Source organism: Sus scrofa, chromosome 5, assembly GCF_054392235.1.
Source record: "Sus scrofa isolate SSC_HxYL_T2T_F1_AM1 chromosome 5, Sscrofa_HxYL_maternal_Yorkshire_Landrace_v2.0, whole genome shotgun sequence".
NCBI classification, from domain to species: domain Eukaryota; kingdom Metazoa; phylum Chordata; class Mammalia; order Artiodactyla; family Suidae; genus Sus; species Sus scrofa.
The window spans coordinates 65,456,829-65,471,063 of record NC_139387.1 but is presented as its reverse complement, the minus strand read 5'-3'; the positions used below and the strand labels follow the sequence as shown (position 1 = coordinate 65,471,063).

Here is a 14,235-nt window from a genome sequence, read left to right as displayed (position 1 = left end):
TTGAAAAGAATGTATATTCTCCTGTTGGTGAATACAGTGTTCTATAAAAACCAATTAAATTACAAAGGTCAAGGTGGTAGATAATGTTCTTTAAGTCATCTATATCTTTAGCATGTTTTGGGATACTTGTTTTGTCAATGAATGAAGGACAAGTGCTGAAACTCAAACTATAAATGTATTCTTGTTTATTTCTCTTTTCCACCAGTGTTTGCTACATGCATTTTGAAGTGATTAGATGCACACATATTTAGGACTACATCTTTTTTTTTAAGGCCTTACCCATGGCATATGGAATTTCCTAGGCCAGCGAATGAATCCGAACCACGGTGGTGACACCAGATCCTTTAACCCACTGCTCCAGGGCAGGGGTCAAACCTGAGCCTCCACAGCGACCCAAGCCACTGTAGTCAGATTCTGAACTCACCATGCCACAGAAAGAGTGGATTAATACATCTTCTTGAATAAAAAAGGGGGTGCCCCTTTTTATTATGAAACATCCCCCTTTATGCCTGGTAGTAGTCCTTGTCCTGAAGCCTATTTCATCTGATATTAATAAAGTCTATTCAGATTTCTTTGGATTAGCACTTATATAGTGTATCTTGTTTTATCATTTTACTTTTAACTTACCTGTGTCTTTACAGGTAAAGAAGGTTTCTTAGGTCTTAGTTTTTATCCAATCTGATAATCTATGCCTTTTAATGAAGTATTTAGGCCACTATCATTTGGTATTTTTATTAACGATGTTTGGGTCTATAGCTACCATTTTGCTCTTTGTTTCCTATTTTTTTTTGTTTGTTTGTTTTACTTTTTAGGGCTGCACCAGCAGCATATGGAGGTTCCCAGGCTAGAGGTCAAATCAGAGCTGCAGCTGTCAGCCTACACCACAGCCATGCAGGATCCGAGCCATGTCAGCTACCTATACCACAGCTCACAGCAATGCCAGATCCTCAATCCACTGAGTAAGGCCAGCGATTAAACTCGCATCCTCAGGGATACTAGTTGGGTTCACTACCAGAGCCACACAGAAACTCCTGTTTTCTATTTTTTTACATCTATTCTTTGTTCCTTTTTTTCTGTTTTTTGCCTTTTCTTGGACTATCATTGTTCTGATGACAGGATGTACAATATTCATCTTTCTTCAAATAATATTATACCACTACACAGACAATATAAGGAACTTGCATTTTCTTCCTCATCATGTTCATGTCTTCCTTTACATCCTTGAATATATTTATAATAGCTCTTTAGTATCTTTACTTGTGTTTTGAACAGCTTTGTTATTTCTGCTTCTGTTTCTAATGTTTTGTTGGTTTTTTTTCCCCTTTTTATAGGTCATATTTTCCTGTTCTGTGTGTGTGTGGTACTTTTTAAAATTCCTTTTTTAAATGTGGGACTTTTTCTGGCAAAGAGTTACTTACAGGTGAGTTTGTTTTCTTTTTACAACATTCTAGAATAACCTTTATTTCAACACCAATTTAACTCCACTTCTCAGACCTGGCCCTTCTGTGATCGCAACTGAATTCAGGGAAGTCTTTACACTCTGGCTGAAGGGAACTAGAATGGTCCCTGGCCCTGTGGGAGTTCTAGGATTGTTCTTCTTATGGCTCCTTGATCATTGTTATTTCCTCAGAAATTGTTCTTATCTAATCTCAGGGAGTTTCACTTGAAATATGCACAGATTGATATTCAGACAAAGACTCAAGAGGAGCTCTGCGCATATTTCTTGAGCTCTTTCTCTTTTTCGTATTCCATTCCACAATTTCCTTACATCAGTGAGGTTACCTGGATTCTACTCAGGTCACCCCTCACTGTGCCTCAGTCATGGAATTATCTTCGGATAAACAACCTAGGATAACCTGATTTCCCTTTTCTCAGGAAAAATAGTTCTGTGCTATTTATTTCCCAATGTCTAAAATTGGCCATTTCCTTTTCCCCTTTCAATTTTCTAGTTGTTTATGGTGAAGGGGGAAGGGTGTAACACAAATTGTCTTACACTCTCATGGCTAAAGGTTAAAGTCTCATGGTCTTTATTTTTAATATTAAATTATATTCTATTGTCTCTGCTTAGAAACTTTCACTGGCTTCATATTACATGTGAATTAAATCCAGATCTTTACCATGGCCTATAAGGATGTACATGATCTGGTGCCTATCCTTTTTCTGACCTCAACTCCTACCAGTCATGCATCGCTCACTCTATTCCAGCCACATTCGCCTTCTTTATTCTCTATAATTGCATATCTAAGCCCTTCTTGCTGCTAACACTTGCTAAGGTGCATCTACCATAGATCTTCACTTAAGTGGCCTCTTATCATTTAATCTCAGTCTTAAACTTTCACTTCCTCAGTATCTTCACTGAAACTCAATCTAAACTAGCAACTCCCCTAAGCCGCTGTGCGTGCAAAGGTTCCGTTTCATTTTCTTTCTAGAACTTACCGCTCTCTGAAATTACTGTGTTCACTGATGTATTACCTACCCATCCCCAAGATCAGGACACGTAAACTCCATGAAGCCTAAGACAAGCCTCTTTATCCCTGAATATTCATCATCTGGAAGAGGACCTGTCTATACTGGGTACTTAAGAAGTATCTGTTGAAGGAATAACATTGTTCGTTTTTCATTCAAATTTTGAAAAAGGAGAGCAGATTGTGGTCTAGAATGAAGAGGAAACACAGGGAGGGAACCAAGCGCTCAGAGATGCTGACACCCTTTCTGTCCATTTGTTCTTTCAACGCACCCACTCCTGCTGCAATATCTGCATTCCTGGCCCAACAGATACATATCTGAAGACCTAAGGATAATGTGGATTCACCAGATTGTGGTTGAATATTTGAGCTTTGTCTTTTCCTGAATTAAAGTGAGAGTGCTCTGGGATGCCCGTCTCTAAGAGGGAGTTGCAGGAGGTAAGAGGACACCAGCCCTGGTAAGTCTACCTGTCAGAAGCCTTGCTCTTTGAGCCTCAGGTGGGGCTACCCCTGAACTCAGGGGGCATGAGAGGAAGAGCCCCCTTGCAGAAGCAGCTGTCCAACATCTATGGGATGGAGTCCCTGTGACATCGCTCTCTATGTGGAAGAGAGGGGCCACCTCAAGGAAGGTGTTAGTCTTCCCTCTTCCCCACGTGCTGTGAGAAGCTACAGGTATGGGGGGCTGGTGGGTGAGAGGTGAGGGAGGGGATGACAAGAGAGGGGCATGGTGGTTCTCATCTATTCTTCACAGCACCTGAGGGCCATCCACTCTCTGGCAGACAGAGATGGTGGATCTGTCACCCCATGACCAGAAAATGGTTGAGGTCTGTCAAGAAGCCCAAGTCCTTTAAGACACCCATGTTAAAGATACTTGACAAAAGCAGAGAGCTTTTCTGAGGGCGTTACCAAAGGTAAGGGATCACAGCCCAAACCAGAGCAGGACCAAGTCAGTCAATTCACTCTCATGCCTGGGGTTATGGCTCAGTAACGTTTGTGACTTAGATTATAACTCACTAACACAGACTCAGATAAGAAGACTTAAGGTCTTGCAAATGCTGGAATGAACCAGGCTAACTGACTCAGGCTTTTACTTTGAGGAAAAAGATGTTTTTAACATATGACTTCTAGCTTTATGATCTTGTACAAACACCCAAAGAGAGCATGTCTTTTGTTTCTTAATGAAAACGAAAGTTGTAGAGAAACTACAGAGAATATAATCGGAGATAAAAAAAAAAATGCCCTGGTGTTCCCGTCATGACGCAGTGAAAACGAATCCGACTAGGAACCCTGAGGTTGTGGATACGATCCCTGGCCTCGCTCAGTGGGTTAAGGATTTGGTGTTGCTGTGACCTGTGGTGTAGGTTGCAAACAAGGCTCAGATTCTGCATTGCTGTGGCTCTGGCAAAGGCCAGCAGCTATAGCTCTGATTTGACCCCTAGCCTGGGAACCTCCATATGCCACGAGTGTGGCCCTATAAAGCAAAAAAAAAAAAAAAAGTAAGTCCCCATAGTGGCGCAGTGGAAATGAATCTGACTAGGAACCATGCGGTTGCGGGTTCCATCCCTGGCCTTGCTCAGTGGGTTAAGGATCTGGCGTTGCCATGAGCTGTGGTATAGGTCCCAGATGCAGCTCAGATCTGGCGTTGCTATGGCTGTGGCATAGGCCAGCAGCAACAGCTCCGATTAGACCCCCTAGCCTGGAAACCTCCATACGCCATGCATGCAGCCCTAAAAGGACAAAAAAGACAAAAAAAAAGGTAAGTAAAAAAAAAAAAAAAAGAACCCACAAAGACCCCGCCTGTCTTCTCTGGTGCAAACACTAGCATTAGTTTATCCTTATGACACTTTATCAAAAGAAGGAAGAAAAATTAAAATATAAATACTTATATTGGGGATATATATGTATGTGTGTGTGTGTGTGTGTGTGTGTGTGTGTGTGTGTATAAAAATCTCAAGCTTAGAAACTAAGCTGCAGGACACATAAAACACGTAGATCAAAAAGCCTCTTCCTGACTGAAGCAGGTTTAAATAACAGGCAGCAGTATCTGCTTAAAGAATCCTCTTTTGCAAGAAAAGAGACCACGAGGAAAGTCTTAGCGTATGTTACCACCATGGTCACCACCACCTCCCAACCCACCTGTCACAGCTGTAGAGTGAAAACTGATTTTCTGGTTTCCTATCAAAGTGTGAGTAAAGTCAAAGTTGCCCCAAAAGACAATGTCCAAGGTGAGAGAGCTCCCGGAATTTACCAACTGCTGGTGATCCTCCCTCTAGATCAGGAGCCAACACCATTTCTGGCCACAGGAGATATCAGCTCAGGCCTGCCAGGCAAGAAAGCAGAGGAGTGGCAGGGAAAGCCTAGGACAGGGAGCGTGAGGCCAGCGTAACACCCGGGCAGAGCCACACTGGGTAAACATGATGGACAGAAAGGAGCAGAAATTGAGCAGGACAAGTAGCAACCACCTGGCAACAGGCAAGGACAGGAGAAAGGAGAAAAAGAGGCCCAGTGATTGCCCCCCGCAACTCCTCTAGACCCAGTCAGTAGACCAAAGCTATAGGCCTTGCCTTTGCACCAGGCCAGGCCAGGCCAGATCACTTCCTTGGTTAAATATTTTTAGTCTCTTCTCTTACTCAACCTTATAAAGAAAGACTGTGTACCGACATATCCAAAAACAAAAAGTAATCTGACTGGGCTTAAGAGAAACAATTTGGCAGGCCCAAAATAAATTCAATAAGCAGTACTCTACTTTTCATTAGTTTTACATAAGGTTTCAGGGGAACTGCCTTTATAAAATAAGACTTTCTTGTATCTGTTTCAAATTACATGCTTCTATATGCCCAGGATCGGGGGATGTTCCTGGCTGGGGGACAGGTTTTTGTTATTTTATTTTTAGTTACTGGTGCCAGGCATTAGCAGTAGGGGAGCAAACTTGAAGAAAGGTGGTATTTACCAATAAACATGGAGTCCAGGAAAATTTAGCAGTTTTCCTAGGACCTGTATATTTCTTTTTAATAAATATGCATCCTTATTATAAGAGTATTATTATATCTGGTAATCATGGAAAATTTATGGATTATAAAGAACATACAGAAGAACATTTAACTCATCTCTACTATCTTCATTCAGAGATCACAACTTACTAGAGGGCCTGTCGTGGTGCAGTGGTTAACGAATCAGACTAGGAACTATGAGGTTGCAGGTTCGATCCCTGACCTTGCTCAGTGGGTTAAGGATCCGGCGTTGCCATGAGCTGTGGTGTAGGTTGTAGAAGAGGCTCGGATCCAGTGTTGCTGTGGCTCTGGCGTAGGCCGGCAGCGACAGCTCCAATTCGACCCCTAGCCTGGGAACCTTCATATGCCGTGGGAGCGGCCCTAGAAAAGGCAAAAAGACAAAAATAAATAAATAAATTAGAGATCACAACTTATGCTTTTCAGTGTCCATAGATCAACTTTTTTCATTGCTCATACCGTCACAGTATATTTTTTTACAAACATGTGCTCCTTCCAAGTTCACTCTCCATGCCCAGCAAAATACCCACCACACTAGACATGGTCTGGCAGCATAAATGCTCCACCACACCACCACCGGGTGAAACCTTTGGAGTGCATGGCCATCCCCACTGGACACAGCCTTCTAGAGAGTAGGGTCTCTCTCTCTTACTAACACTCCATCCCATTGCTAATTCAGTATCTTGAACACAGCAGGGAATCAACACCTATTTGTTGACTAATTATTACAACCTGTTTTGTTTGTGCCTTTATAGAATATGATATTTTACCATTCAATGAATTTTATGTCTTCTATAATGAAATTTTTTTTTTCTTTGCTTTTTAGGGCCATATCTGCAGCACATGAAAGTTCCCAGGCTAGGGGTCGAATTGGAGCTACAGCCTACTGGCCCACACCACAGCCACAGCCACAGCAACATTAGATCCGAGGCCCATCTTCGACCTATACCATAGCTTGTGGCAATGCCGGATCCTTAATTCACTGAGTGAGGCCAGGGTCAAACCTGCGTCCTCATGGATGCTACTCAGATTTGTTCACTGCTGAGCCACAATGGGAACCTCTATAATGCAATTTTTAATGGCTGTTTATCCTCCATTCAGGTAGTCCATCACTGAACATGTAAAATGTTTCAAATCCCCATAATAAATAATGCTTTGATAACCATCTTTCTGATAATTATTTTTGCATTGTCATAAGGTCATTTTCTATAAGCTGAGCAGCTGGAATGGGTATACCTATTTTTGAGGCATATATTCCCAAACTGTCTTCCAAAAAGGTCATTCTGGTTTAAATTTTTCTATGAATTTATGAGTGTCTATTTCCCTGTACTCTCACCAAGTATTTTTAGTTAAGAAAAAATTGTCACTCTGATGGATAAAATACGGTATCTCATTATTGTCTGAATTTGAACTTTTTGATGTCAGTGAAATTGAGCTTTCTGTATTCTTCTGCAAGATTTCAAAAATCTGTTACCTCCCCAAGACTGAAGTCAATTCTCCACCTTTCCTCATTCTTATCTTCTGTTATTCCCCCCATATCTACTCTACCAAAAAACCAAAATGGATATCCACTCCCAGGCAGGCTGTGCTCTGTAGCCTCTGCTCTTTCTTCCACTGATTTCCCTCCACTTCTTCTGCCCTCACAGAACACTCACCTTTCCTTCAAGGCCCTTCTCCAGAAGCAATACTTTTATTCACTCAAATCGCATTCATGGAGTTCAGGGAGGTCCTTGCTGTGCCCCGCCAGGTGCGGTCTCCCCGTCACAGACCTCTGAAAGCTCTCTGTCTGCAGAGATCATCCCATCTTGCATTATAGTTACTTGTATCCCTGGTTCCTGGGCTCTGGCCACACTGGCTCCTTTGGACTCTCATACTGGACCATGCACCCTCCTCCAGCACAGCCACTGCATGTGCCATTTCCTCCACCCGGAATGCTGTCCTCCCCTCTGTGCCCAGTTGGCGCTACTCATCCAGATGCCTTCCTGGCCTCCCCAACCAGGTCAAGTCCTCCTTACACCATGCACCACCCATTCCCAGTATTTGTTACAGTTGGAGCTTTAAGTTTCCATGTACTTATTTAATGACCAGCTCAGCCACAATCTATATGAAAAAAATGACTTTTTGTGTTCACCACTGTAATCCCAGTGCCTATTATGTCCCAAACAGGTGCTCAGTGGACCATTATTGAATAAACACAAGAATGAAGGAGTTTCTGTTATGGTACAGTGGGTTAAGAATATAACTGCAGTGGCTCAGGTCACTGCATAGGCATGGGTTTGACCCCCCGCCCAGCATAGCCGGTTAAGGATCCATTGCCACGGCTGTGATGTAGGTCACAGCTGTGGCTAGGATTTAGTCACTGGCCTGGGAACTCCATATGCCACAGATGCAGCTATTTAAAAAAAAAAAAAAAAATAGGAGTTCCAGTTGTGGTTTAGCAGTAATGAACCTGACTAGTATCCACGGGGATGTAGGTTTGATACCTGGGCCCACTCAGTGGGTTAAGGATCCAACATTGCCATGAGCTGTGGTGTAGGTCACAGAAGTGGCTTGGATCCCCCATTGCTGTGGCTGTGGTGTAGGCCAGCAGCTGCGGCTCTGATTTGACCCCTAGCCTGGGAACTTCCATATGCCATGAGTGTGGCCCTAAAAAGAAAGAAAGAAAAAATATATGAATGCATACATAGCATGGAATAATGGGATAACGTGACCATGGCTCTGTATACAAATGGTCATTGTTAACACTGCAGGATTGTAGTTATTGGGGTTCTACACTTCTTGAGAACATGCCTGTTGTGGCATCTGGCATATGGTGTGGTATTAAAACTATTATCTCTTGAACTGAAAATAGATAGGGGATGTGGATCTGTGTTGAGCCAGGAACATACCATAAATCTGACCTTGGAAGAGGGCTGACCACTAAGACCTCCCATGATTTCAATCAATCCACTCAGAGTGTTTAGACCCTCAAACATAAGAATTGTTAGCTGTATTGTCCAGGCCTGGTCCTCATCAGGGAATTAACACATTAGACCCTATCTTAGGACAAGCCACAACGGACCTCAGAACCTCCACCTTTTTCTTATTCTAATTTTACTCTATGAGTCTTCTCCAATCCCTAAATCCAGTTCATGAAAGTGAGAACATTATACACTATAACTTCTATTATAAAATTGTTGTAAATTGTTTTCTGATGTTTTCCTGAATGACCCCTGTGCCCAAGATACTCCAAATCTGAAATTCCTCTCATCTAGTTTATCTCTCACCCTGGTCTAAGATGGGGCTGTCACCACACCGCCACCTGCTAGGTAACTTTGAGCAAGTGGCAGAGCCAACATGAGCCTGATGGAAACAACATCCTTAAAACCAAGGAGACCTTAACAGCCCCACCTCGCTCCCATCCCCACTTCATTTCACAGATGAGGAAATGAGGTCCCCAGAGGGTAAGGGACTTCTCCACAGCATCACAGCTCATAATGACAAAGAGGTATCAGGCCCTTCCTACAGCCCCATGATTCCTCCCTCATAGAAATCACAGAGGAAAAAAAAACTATGCTGGTTCTAGAGATGCCTCCCAAATGTGATCAAAATTCTGTGAGTTGAAGGCTCCATACTTTTTCCCCCAATACTTATGCCCGCTGCCCACAGCCAAAGGCAAGAAGGAGGAGCAAGGTGAAAACACAGCTTTTCTATTTGACAAGGTCTTGCGCTAGAAGAAACCCTCTATGGGAAGTCCCATCGGCAGCATTAGGTCAAGTTCCAGAAACAAATCAAAATGCCAAGTCACACTTCCTTCAGGCTCACCACAAAGAGCCTCACCTTCCGGGCTGCGCGTGACCACTGGAGCGCGTGACCTCCCTCTCAGTGTCCTCACATCGGCCACCCCTGGCCCTGCCTGGGCTCCCATCTTGTCATCCCCCGTTGGCCAGCAGACCTTGGCCCTCGGACAGCTCCCGCCTGTTTACCCAGCTAATTGCCTTGGTGTTCTCCCTTCACCCCTTTCACAGGTCAAAGAATGGCCATGTCTCATGAGGACCTTGCTTTGTCTAAAAGCGAGGTGTTAAGAGGAAGGGGGAGGTTTGAACTGAATCTGACAAGTATCTGTCTTTTTTCCCCCAAGGATTTCAGAGATGACTACTTTCCAGCCAAGTGGGCGGAGGGCAGGATCACTACCTTCCCCAAACAATCACCAGAGGAGCCAGTAAACCTCCATTTCTGTTATACAGTAGAATTACCTGGAGGGTTTGAAAAAAATTACATCTGAGGGCACCCTTGAAACAATGACATCAGACTCTGTGGGTAGGATGCAGGCGTCTGTATATATATATATATATTTTTTTTTTTTAAGTCTCCAGATGACTCCCAAGTATGGCCGAGTTCAAGCACCTCTATTCTAAGCATGGGCCAAGGGAACCTTCTCTGATTGACCTTTATGTGCTGAGGACAGAGCCCCAGGAATGAAAAATAGGAGAAGGAGAGTTACATCCGTGTCACTTTCCTTTTTCTCTTTTTTCCCCTCATTTTCATCACAGGCTGTAATTCAAGTGGCTCAAAGAGCTATCTACCATCTATAGAGCAGAAACCATCTGCAGGAAAAGAATTCCTCCCCCTGACCCCTCTTCTGAAAGTCCTGATCAACTTCTGTCATAACTCTCAGGTTACAGAGATGTCTTGATTGGAAGGTCCTATTTTCCCGGGATTCTAAAATGAGTTGGAAGGGAAGAAACAAGATGTGTGTGCAACCTCATTTATCCAGAATCCTGGTTATCATGGGAACACTCCCGACAATGGTTCTGCACCTAGGAACACGTTTCTGAGAAAGACTACTTAACATCTCAGCTCTGGCTGTCTCTCTACCTTACCTCTTTCGAGTCACAGCAGCTTTTAGGTAAAACAGAAACTCATTTGCTATCAGCCCAGCCCAGACAGAACAGGAGTCCAGTGAGAAGTGAACCCAGCAGAAGGGACTCTGTGAAGGCCACTGATACGGCACAGCCCAGCCCCACATGAGGTGGGACGAGGGGAGAGTGGGGGTGAACCTCAGGAAAATGCCTCCTTAGGCTGTGGGATCTAGCCAGTCATGGGGACAGACACTTAAATTAGCATTCTGAGGGAGAAAGAGAGGGAAGGATTTAAGGAAGCAAAGGAGTTGTTTAAAAAAAAAAAAAAAAAAAAAAGGCAGTAGGAATATGTCCTAATTTGGAGAAACAGGCCACATTGCCATGGCAACTCTGGATCTCCACGAGGCAGCCAGGCATGCCTTTAAACATCGTGTTAACTAGTTCAGCTATGAAGAAGAAGAAAGAGAAGAGTGTAGGGGGGCTGAGAGAGAAAGAGGAGGTCTGAAGTCTGCTTTGGGCCAGAGGGAGGCGCTGCCCAGGACCTGGCCTCGCTTCAAGGCAGGTTTCAAAAGTGAATCTAATATATAGGGCACAAATGAACCTTTGCACAGAAAAGAAAATCATGGACTTGGAGACTAGATTTGTGGTTGCCAAGGAGGAGGGGGAGGGAGTGGGGTGGATTGGGAACTTGGGGTTAATAGATGCAGCCTATTGCCTTTGGAATGGATAAGCAATGAGATCCTGCTGTGTGGAAACCCTGAGCTGCCGTGGAGGGTGGGGTGGTGGTCAAGTGCAGGGACTATGAAAGTCAAGATTGGGTTCTGCCCACTTCTGGCTATTTGAGCAGAAGCAGTTCCATAACCTCTTAGAACCTCAGGCTCTCATTTTAAATCAGGGCCATAATACTTTGTGGGGTGGGCAGAGAAGGAAATGCCTTATGGTCCTTGGTATACACAGACACATACAGGGACCCCTTTTCACTGTAGCTTGCACATGGTCCTCACTCCTCCTTAGAAACTTCATTCAGGAACCCCCATTCAGCACTGGGAACTATGTCTAGTCACTTATGATGGAGCAGGATAATGTGAGAAAAAGAATGTATACATGTATGTGTAACTGGGTCACCATGCTGTACAGTAGGAAAAAAAAATGTATTGGGGAAATAAAAATAAATTAATTAAAATAAAATTAAAAACCATTTGTTCAAAAAAAAAAAAAAAAGTGAAGCCACAAGGTCTGAATTAGAGCTTTCCTTTAGGATTTGGGCAGGGTGGGGTCTGGAGCAGTTAGCCTGTATCTTAAGAAAGATTCTCCCAAAGGCATATAGACATTATTAACCTAGTACCTTTTTCCTCTGAACTGTCCCCCAGTGTCCAGGCTGCCCTCTGTGCTCAGGCCTCCTCCCAGGACCCCCAAGGGGGCTGTGGTCTTGTGCCAAAGGGGAAAGGAATCTGGCAGCCCTGAGGCCAGAGGAAAGCAACCCCTGAGCCACACCTGCAACTCAGTCAAGGCACACTAGTTAGGAATTTTGGCCTCAGGGGAAAAAAACAGTTCCTTTATCAAAAAAAAAAAAAAAAAAAGAAAAAAAAAAAGATTAAATGCCACCTGGAAACCAAGCCTACATGAAGTTATGCCATGTGTGGTACTTTGGGATCAAGCCAGTGATGACAGGAATTCAGGAAACAGTTTACTGAGTGGCTCTAAACCTTTAGAAAATATGAGTAAGGATATAAAATGTTCTTCCATCTGGAACATTAATTACTCATATCGTGCACTTACGGTTCAGCATTTATTCTAACTCGCGACTAATTCTCAAGCATCTTGTCTTCCATATTATGTTGTCTCCTTCCCGTTTAGAAAGTCGCTCTCCTAGTCCCTTCTGGCCTCATCCACCTGCCTTTTTATCTCCACTTCCCCTCTGTGAGGGCCATGGGCTGCCCGAGACTGAGCGGGGGACCAGAGCGTCCAGTGGATGCCCAAGGGTGGAGGGGCGCATGTCACAGGTAACCTGATGGAGCTTAGTGACAACAAGAATAATAAAAGCAGGTGTATGTTGTTTCCCTGGGTCTGGCCTCCCTTCCTTTTTGTTCACCTGCTTACATCAAATCATTTTTCCCCATAGATTTATTCTTAGCACATGAAGCTGAAATTTCCACTTGTTCTGCTGTGCTCTCAGAAAGTTCCCTGTTCCGTAAACATCCCACAGCCCAGCATGGCCCCGGCCTGTCTGGTGTGGCCTCGCCTCCAGGAGGAACCTCGAGGTCCCAGGGAGGCAATTGTGAGATCCCAAACCAAAGAAAAGCAGGCCTCTCCATCATCCCGCCCCCTCCAACCCAAACCGTAGCTTCTGTGCCATCTTCTTCCTCCTTCACAGACTCAAATCACAATCTCACCCTCTCCCCATCTCAGTCCTAAATGTTGTCACTTGTGCAATAGTTTCTCCCTCCCAGGATGGCTGGGGCTCCTGAATGAAGTTTCTAAGGAGGAGTGAGGACCATGTGCAGGCTACAGTGAAAAGGGGTCCCTGTATGTGTCTGTGTATACCAAGGACCATAAGGCATTTCCTTCTCTGCCCACCCCACAAAGTATTATGGCCCTGATTTAAAATGAGAGCCTGAGGTTCTAAGAGGTTATGGAACTGCCTCTGCTCAAATAGCCAGAAGTGGGCAGAACCCAATCTTGACTTTCATAGTCCCTGCACTTGACCACCACCCCACCCTCCACGGCAGCTCAGGGTTTCCACACACAGGGGCTTGGGTTGGCAGTCTGGTTGGAAGGTAGGGCTTCAGGGGCTGTGCTGAGGCTGCACTTCATAGCAGTGTCAGCATTTAGCGTGTTTACTTGGGATACCTTACGTAGGGGCGGAGGCGGTGGGGTGGGGGGCGGGGGGGGAATAGCTGATGGAAATCTGTGAGGGGACTAAAGGCATCCACCCCCAGCACCCCATCTCTCTTGGTGTCCTGAGTGCACTGCCTTTCTAATAAATACAAATAACTATGTTTAATAGAAAACATCATACCATGCATTCCTTGGTTGCAATTCTTCTTTTTGTTCTAGCTGGATCTCCATGAATTACCAAGGGATTTAAAGATTTAGTATGGAGGTACAAGAGAAACTGTGAAAACATCCATTTTTATAAAAATTAAACTAGAAAAAGGCTGCATATCAGAGGGGCGAGAGTAGGAAAGAATGAGATAAATGGCAAACGGGGAAAAGGAGAGAGAAAAAGAATCAGTGTTTAACAAACTCGCTACTTAAAATCCCACTTAGGCCAAAGCCGGGAACACAGCCAGACATGACCCAAAGTGTTCCACTTCCCACCCTGCAGGCTGATGCTATTCGCCTGGATGCCTCATTCTCTGAGGGAAAAAATTCCTAGTCTGAGTTCATCTGATCCAGAGAAACGTCCATGCCTGGAGCACCCCAGCCCCCAGACTGTAAAGACTCTGGCACAGGTTTTCTGGCCAGTTTCTCATTCTTCCCACCTGACCTTCCTAGTTCTCTCTCTGGTCCACAGCAGAATTAACCTGCATTTGAAAAACAACTGACTTATCCAGGCCTTGTTTCGTCACAGTGCTTACACGGCCTCTTGCGACGACAGTGCCAACCTTCTGGCCTCCACCTCCTGTCGGGCTGTCTGCCTCTTCTCCCCCTTACTTTTCCCTCTCCTGTCACCTCTTCAAGGATTAACAGGGTCAAAGCACTCATTTTACCAGCAGTCACTGATGATCAGGTGTGACACGGGAGAATTTCTAACATGGCCTCAAAGCTGTTTAATAGGCAGGACGTGGGGAGGAGGAGCCACTGCAGAAGCCAAATGTTTGGCCTGAGAGATGAGTATTCTTCAGGGGCATCGTAAAGAGGGAACTGGCAGCTTGCTCTTGGCACCCTGATGATGCAAGAGGGCAGAAAATCCGCCTC

At 44.5% G+C, this 14,235-nt stretch overlaps 1 protein-coding gene and 2 long non-coding RNA genes across 5 annotated transcripts in view; 1 reads left to right on the top strand and 2 right to left on the bottom strand.

Moving 5' to 3' along the window:
- The window catches only part of LOC146403400 (uncharacterized), a 1,275,680-nt gene that overhangs the window by 1,053,671 nt on the left and 207,774 nt on the right, over positions 1–14,235 (top strand). The gene's annotated exons all lie outside the window — the stretch shown is intronic.
- Positions 1–14,235, bottom strand: part of GRIN2B (glutamate ionotropic receptor NMDA type subunit 2B) — a 447,773-nt gene that overhangs the window by 265,814 nt on the left and 167,724 nt on the right. The gene's annotated exons all lie outside the window — the stretch shown is intronic.
- Positions 1,302–4,480, bottom strand: LOC146403402 (uncharacterized). Its single transcript, XR_014803829.1, has 2 exons — positions 4,154–4,480; positions 1,302–3,900 (listed from the first exon to the last, which is right to left on the bottom strand). It is a non-coding gene; the product is annotated as an uncharacterized LOC146403402 (long non-coding RNA).